This window comes from Heterodontus francisci, unplaced genomic scaffold (assembly GCF_036365525.1).
Source record: "Heterodontus francisci isolate sHetFra1 unplaced genomic scaffold, sHetFra1.hap1 HAP1_SCAFFOLD_988, whole genome shotgun sequence".
Lineage (NCBI taxonomy): Eukaryota > Metazoa > Chordata > Chondrichthyes > Heterodontiformes > Heterodontidae > Heterodontus > Heterodontus francisci.
The window spans coordinates 77,501-85,000 of record NW_027142059.1 but is presented as its reverse complement, the minus strand read 5'-3'; positions in this window follow the sequence as shown (position 1 = coordinate 85,000).

Below are 7,500 nucleotides of genomic sequence, written 5' to 3'. Positions count from 1 at the left end.
TGACGCCGGTTTACGATTTCTCCGGTAAAGCACCTGTCGGGTGGCGACCGGAGGGTCTTTGCAGGGCCTGGATCTCCGAGCCCGTGGGACAGGCGGGAAAGGGTGGCGGCAGCCGGTTGAAGTCCCGACCCTGGGCAGCCTCCCGGTCTTACCTCCATAACTTCGGCGAGGAGGGTCCGATCCCCGCGCGGTCGACGGCAGGCGGTAGGGCTCGGAGGGGCGCGGCCTGGTCCGCGAGTGCCCCGGCGCCGCCCCTCTGCCCGTCCGAGGGACAGTAGGAAATGGCCATACCGCTTTCCGGCCGATTGCCGCCGGACGTCCGGCCGCATTCGCTCGGTCTGCGCGGCCGGCGGTAGCCGGGGGCGAGGGGCATCGGGCGGTGGCGGAACCAGGCCGGCCCGACCGCTGGGGGCCGCCCGGGCGACGTTTGAATCTGTCGGGTCGGACCGCCGAATCCCGCGGGATTTCGGGATCGAATCTGCGGGTGGAATCGGCACCTCGTCCCGCTGTCCGGTTCCCCCCGGTCGACTGCAACGGGTTTCCGAGGCCCGTCGGTCAGGCGCGGTTCGCTCCGCAATCCGCCGGCCGATCGGCACCGGGCGGGGCTCTACGGAAAGAGGGGACCCTCCCGCGTCGAGTGCCGGCGCACCGACCCCGCAGGCTGACCGGGAAGGTGAAGACTCACCCCGCTGAATGCCCGGCCCCGGCTACCCTCCGGCTCCGGGGCCATAACTTCGGGGAGGGAGGTCCGATCCCCGCGCGGTCGACGGCAGGCGGTAGGGCTCGGAGGGGCGCGGCCTGGTCCGCGAGTGCCCCGGCGCCGCCCCTCTGCCCGTCCGAGGGACAGTAGGAAATGGCCATACCGCTTTCCGGCCGATTGCCGCCGGACGTCCGGCCGCATTCGCTCGGTCTGCGCGGCCGGCGGTAGCCGGGGGCGAGGGGCATCGGGCGGTGGCGGAACCAGGCCGGCCCGACCGCTGGGGGCCGCCCGGGCGACGTTTGAATCTGTCGGGTCGGACCGCCGAATCCCGCGGGATTTCGGGATCGAATCTGCGGGTGGAATCGGCACCTCGTCCCGCTGTCCGGTTCCCCCCCCGTCGACTGCAACGGGTTTCCGAGGCCCGTCTGTCAGGCGCGGTTCGCTCCGCAATCCGCCGGCCGATCGGCACCGGGCGGGGCTCTACGGAAAGAGGGGACCCTCCGGCGTCGAGTGCCGGCGCACCGACCCCGCAGGCTGACCGGGAAGGTTAAGACTCACCCCGCTGAATGCCCGGCCCCGGGCACCCTCCGGCGCCGGGGCCATAACTTCGGGGAGGGAGGTCCGAGCTCCGCGCGGTCGACGGCAGGTGAAAGGGGCCGGTGCGCCGCGGAAGGCGACAGCAGTCCCGTCAGGCTGCACCTCTGCTCGGGCGAACGGCGTCAGGAAAAGGGGAGAGCACTTCCCCACTGATAGCTCCGGAACGCCCGGACCCATTGGCCCGCGGCACCGGTGGCTGCTAGAGGGCCTCCGGCGCCGTCAGCCGGGGTACGTCCCAGGCCGGCCGGACGGCGGGCAGCCGGAGGCAACGGCCTGGAACGGAGCCAGACTTGAGTCGTTCCGTGTGCCGTGGGCAAAAAGGCAGGGCTGCGGGTCAGCGCAGTTTGGCAAACCTAGCCGCAAGTGCGGGAAGGGCGGAGGAGCACACGGACGCCGCCTTCCCAAACTGAGCCCAAAGTGCCCAGGCATGCCCCCTTGATCTCGCCTAATCAGTGAGCCCAAAATAATTTCAGAGTGTGGAAACCTGATCCAAAAAGGTCGAAAAGAACGGCCAGAGATCAAGTCCGAAAGGGGAAATCAGTAACAAGCAAGCAGAGTAATCATTAACCAAAAAGCGCAAAATTATGTTAAAAGTGTGAAATCATTAACCAAAAACTCGAAAATAATGTCCAGAGACCAAGTCCGAAAGTACAAATAATTAACCAGTAAGCAGAGTCATCATTAACCAAAAATCGCAAAAGTAAGTAAAAAGTGTGAAATCATTAACCAAAAATCGCAAAAGTAAGTAAAAAGTGTGAAATCATTAACCAAAAACTCGAAAATAATGTCCAGAGACTAAGTCCGAAAGGGCAAATGGTTAACCAGTAAGCAGAGTAATCATTAACCAAAAATCGCAAAAGTAAGTAAAAAGTGTGAAATCATTAACCAAAAATCGCAAAAGTAAGTAAAAAGTGTGAAATCATTAACCAAAAACTCGAAAATAATCTCCAGAGACCAAGTCCGAAAGGGCAAATGGTTAACCAGTAAGCAGAGTAATCATTAACCAAAAAGGGCAAAAGTAAGTAAAAAGTATGAAATCATTAACCAAAAAGCACAAAATTAAGTTAAAAGTGTGAAATCATTAACCAAAAAGTCGAAAATAATCTCCAGAGACTAAGTGCGAAAGGGCAAATGGTTAACCAGTAAGCAGAGTAATCATTAACCAAAAATCGCAAAAGTAAGTAAAAAGTGTGAAATCATTAACCAAAAACTCGAAAATAATGTCCAGAGACCAAGTCCGAAAGGGCAAATGGTTAACCAGTAAGCAGAGTAATCATTAACCAAAAAGGGCAAAAGTAAGTAAAAAGTATGAAATCATTAACCAAAAAGCACAAAATTAAGTTAAAAGTGTGAAATCATTAACCAAAAAGTCGAAAATAATCTCCAGAGACTAAGTGCGAAAGGGCAAATGGTTAACCAGTAAGCAGAGTCATCATTAACCAAAAATCGCAAAAGTAAGTAAAAAGTGTGAAATCATTAACCAAAAACCCGAAAATAATGTCCAGAGACTAAGTCCAAAAGGGCAAATGGTTAACCAGTAAGCAGAGTAATCATTAACCAAAAATCGCAAAAGTAAGTAAAAAGTGTGAAATCATTAACCAAAAACTCGAAAATAATCTCCAGAGACTAAGTGCGAAAGGGCAAATGGTTAACCAGTAAGCAGAGTAATCATTAACCAAAAATCGCAAAAGTAAGTAAAAAGTGTGAAATCATTAACCAAAAACCCGAAAATAATGTCCAGAGACTAAGTCCGAAAGGGCAAATGGTTAACCAGTAAGCAGAGTAATCATTAACCAAAAATCGCAAAAGTAAGTAAAAAGTGTGAAATCATTAACCAAAAACTCGAAAATAATCTCCAGAGACTAAGTCCGAAAGGGCAAATGGTTAACCAGTAAGCAGAGTAATCATTAACCAAAAGGCGCAAAAGTAAGTAAAAAGTATGAAATCAGTAACCAAAAAGCGCAAAAATATGTTAAAAGTGTGAAATCATTAACCAAAAACTCGAAAATAATGTGCAGAGACTAAGTCCGAAAGGGCAAATAATTAACCAGTAAGCAGAGTAATCATTAACCAAAAATCGCAAAAATATGTTAAAAGTGTGAAATCATTAACCAAAAACTCGAAAATAATGTCCAGAGACTAAGTCCGAAAGGGCAAATGGTTAACCAGTAAGCAGAGTAATCATTAACCAAAAATCGCAAAAGTAAGTAAAAAGTGTGAAATCATTAACCAAAAACCCGAAAATAATGTCCAGAGACTAAGTCCGAAAGGGCAAATGGTTAACCAGTAAGCAGAGTAATCATTAACCAAAAATCGCAAAAGTAAGTAAAAAGTGTGAAATCATTAACCAAAAACTCGAAAATAATGTCCAGAGACTAAGTCCGAAAGGGCAAATGGTTAACCAGTAAGCAGAGTAATCATTAACCAAAAGGCGCAAAAGTAAGTAAAAAGTATGAAATCAGTAACCAAAAAGCGCAAAAATATGTTAAAAGTGTGAAATCATTAACCAAAAACTCGAAAATAATGTGCAGAGACTAAGTCCGAAAGGGCAAATAATTAACCAGTAAGCAGAGTAATCATTAACCAAAAATCGCAAAAATATGTTAAAAGTGTGAAATCATTAACCAAAAACTCGAAAATAATGTCCAGAGACTAAGTCCGAAAGGGCAAATGGTTAACCAGTAAGCAGAGTAATCATTAACCAAAAATCGCAAAAGTAAGTAAAAAGTGTGAAATCATTAACCAAAAACTCGAAAATAATCTCCAGAGACTAAGTCCGAAAGGGCAAATGGTTAACCAGTAAGCAGAGTAATCATTAACCAAAAATCGCAAAAGTAAGTAAAAAGTATGAAATCAGTAACCAAAAAGCGCAAAAATATGTTAAAAGTGTGAAATCATTAACCAAAAACTCGAAAATAATGTGCAGAGACTAAGTCCGAAAGGGCAAATAATTAACCAGTAAGCAGAGTAATCATTAACCAAAAATCGCAAAAATATGTTAAAAGTGTGAAATCATTAACCAAAAAGTCGAAAATAATGCCCAGAGACTAAGTCCGAAAGGGCAAATGGTTAACCAGTAAGCAGAGTAATCATTAACCAAAAATCGCAAAAGTAAGTAAAAAGTATGAAATCAGTAACCAAAAAGCGCAAAAATATGTTAAAAGTGTGAAATCATTAACCAAAAACTCGAAAATAATGTGCAGAGACTAAGTCCGAAAGGGCAAATAATTAACCAGTAAGCAGAGTAATCATTAACCAAAAATCGCAAAAATATGTTAAAAGTGTGAAATCATTAACCAAAAACTCGAAAATAATGTCCAGAGACTAAGTCCGAAAGGGCAAATGGTTAACCAGTAAGCAGAGTAATCATTAACCAAAAATCGCAAAAGTAAGTAAAAAGTGTGAAATCATTAACCAAAAACTCGAAAATAATCTCCAGAGACTAAGTCCGAAAGGGCAAATGGTTAACCAGTAAGCAGAGTAATCATTAACCAAAAATCGCAAAAGTAAGTAAAAAGTGTGAAATCATTAACCAAAAACCCGAAAATAATGTCCAGAGACTAAGTCCGAAAGGGCAAATGGTTAACCAGTAAGCAGAGTAATCATTAACCAAAAATCGCAAAAGTAAGTAAAAAGTGTGAAATCATTAACCAAAAACTCGAAAATAATGTCCAGAGACTAAGTCCGAAAGGGCAAATGGTTAACCAGTAAGCAGAGTAATCATTAACCAAAAGGCGCAAAAGTAAGTAAAAAGTATGAAATCAGTAACCAAAAAGCGCAAAAATATGTTAAAAGTGTGAAATCATTAACCAAAAACTCGAAAATAATGTGCAGAGACTAAGTCCGAAAGGGCAAATAATTAACCAGTAAGCAGAGTAATCATTAACCAAAAATCGCAAAAATATGTTAAAAGTGTGAAATCATTAACCAAAAACTCGAAAATAATGTCCAGAGACTAAGTCCGAAAGGGCAAATGGTTAACCAGTAAGCAGAGTAATCATTAACCAAAAATCGCAAAAGTAAGTAAAAAGTGTGAAATCATTAACCAAAAACTCGAAAATAATCTCCAGAGACTAAGTCCGAAAGGGCAAATGGTTAACCAGTAAGCAGAGTAATCATTAACCAAAAATCGCAAAAGTAAGTAAAAAGTGTGAAATCATTAACCAAAAACCCGAAAATAATGTCCAGAGACTAAGTCCGAAAGGGCAAATGGTTAACCAGTAAGCAGAGTAATCATTAACCAAAAATCGCAAAAGTAAGTAAAAAGTGTGAAATCATTAACCAAAAACTCGAAAATAATGTCCAGAGACTAAGTCCGAAAGGGCAAATGGTTAACCAGTAAGCAGAGTAATCATTAACCAAAAGGCGCAAAAGTAAGTAAAAAGTATGAAATCAGTAACCAAAAAGCGCAAAAATATGTTAAAAGTGTGAAATCATTAACCAAAAACTCGAAAATAATGTGCAGAGACTAAGTCCGAAAGGGCAAATAATTAACCAGTAAGCAGAGTAATCATTAACCAAAAATCGCAAAAATATGTTAAAAGTGTGAAATCATTAACCAAAAACTCGAAAATAATGTCCAGAGACTAAGTCCGAAAGGGCAAATGGTTAACCAGTAAGCAGAGTAATCATTAACCAAAAATCGCAAAAGTAAGTAAAAAGTGTGAAATCATTAACCAAAAACTCGAAAATAATCTCCAGAGACTAAGTCCGAAAGGGCAAATGGTTAACCAGTAAGCAGAGTAATCATTAACCAAAAATCGCAAAAGTAAGTAAAAAGTATGAAATCAGTAACCAAAAAGCGCAAAAATATGTTAAAAGTGTGAAATCATTAACCAAAAACTCGAAAATAATGTGCAGAGACTAAGTCCGAAAGGGCAAATAATTAACCAGTAAGCAGAGTAATCATTAACCAAAAATCGCAAAAATATGTTAAAAGTGTGAAATCATTAACCAAAAACTCGAAAATAATGTCCAGAGACTAAGTCCGAAAGGGCAAATGGTTAACCAGTAAGCAGAGTAATCATTAACCAAAAATCGCAAAAGTAAGTAAAAAGTGTGAAATCATTAACCAAAAACTCGAAAATAATCTCCAGAGACTAAGTCCGAAAGGGCAAATGGTTAACCAGTAAGCAGAGTAATCATTAACCAAAAATCGCAAAAGTAAGTAAAAAGTGTGAAATCATTAACCAAAACCCGAAAATAATGTCCAGAGACTAAGTCCGAAAGGGCAAATGGTTAACCAGTAAGCAGAGTAATCATTAACCAAAAATCGCAAAAGTAAGTAAAAAGTGTGAAATCATTAACCAAAAACTCGAAAATAATGTCCAGAGACTAAGTCCGAAAGGGCAAATGGTTAACCAGTAAGCAGAGTAATCATTAACCAAAAGGCGCAAAAGTAAGTAAAAAGTATGAAATCAGTAACCAAAAAGCGCAAAAATATGTTAAAAGTGTGAAATCATTAACCAAAAACTCGAAAATAATGTGCAGAGACTAAGTCCGAAAGGGCAAATAATTAACCAGTAAGCAGAGTAATCATTAACCAAAAAGCGCAAAAATATGTTAAAAGTGTGAAATCATTAACCAAAAACTCGAAAATAATGTCCAGAGACTAAGTCCGAAAGGGCAAATAATTAACCAGTAAGCAGAGTAATCATTAACCAAAAAGCGCAAAAGTAAGTAAAAAGTGTGAAATCATTAACCAAAAAGTCGAAAATAATGCCCAGAGACTAAGTCCGAAAGGGCAAATGGTTAACCAGAAAATCAGTCGAATAATGTCCAGAGACTAAGTCCGAAAGGGCAAATGGTTAACCAGTGGAAGGGCGATCAAGCGGAAAAATTTGCCCCGGTTACCCGGGATGGAGTTCCAGAGGTCCGGCCAGAGTTGTCAAATTCGTCCCGCTGATCGGACGCTTGTCATTCGGGTGGCTGGGGGTTGGCGGGGTATCTGCACAGTAGTAGGAGGTGGCAAGTCGGGACTTGGACGTTTATTCCAAGAGTCCACCCGAGCCTCCAGGTCTGCAGAGACCGACCCTAGCTGCCGCCCAACCGACTTTTAAGCCTTTTTCGGATGGGGATTTTTTCCCATTTTCGTCCATTTTTCGGGTTTTCTGTCGGGCTTAATAGGCGGCAGCCTGACCCCCCGGCCGAGGCGGGGGGCGCACTCTCCCTTGCGTAAGGGTCCGGATTTGCCCCGGAAAGTG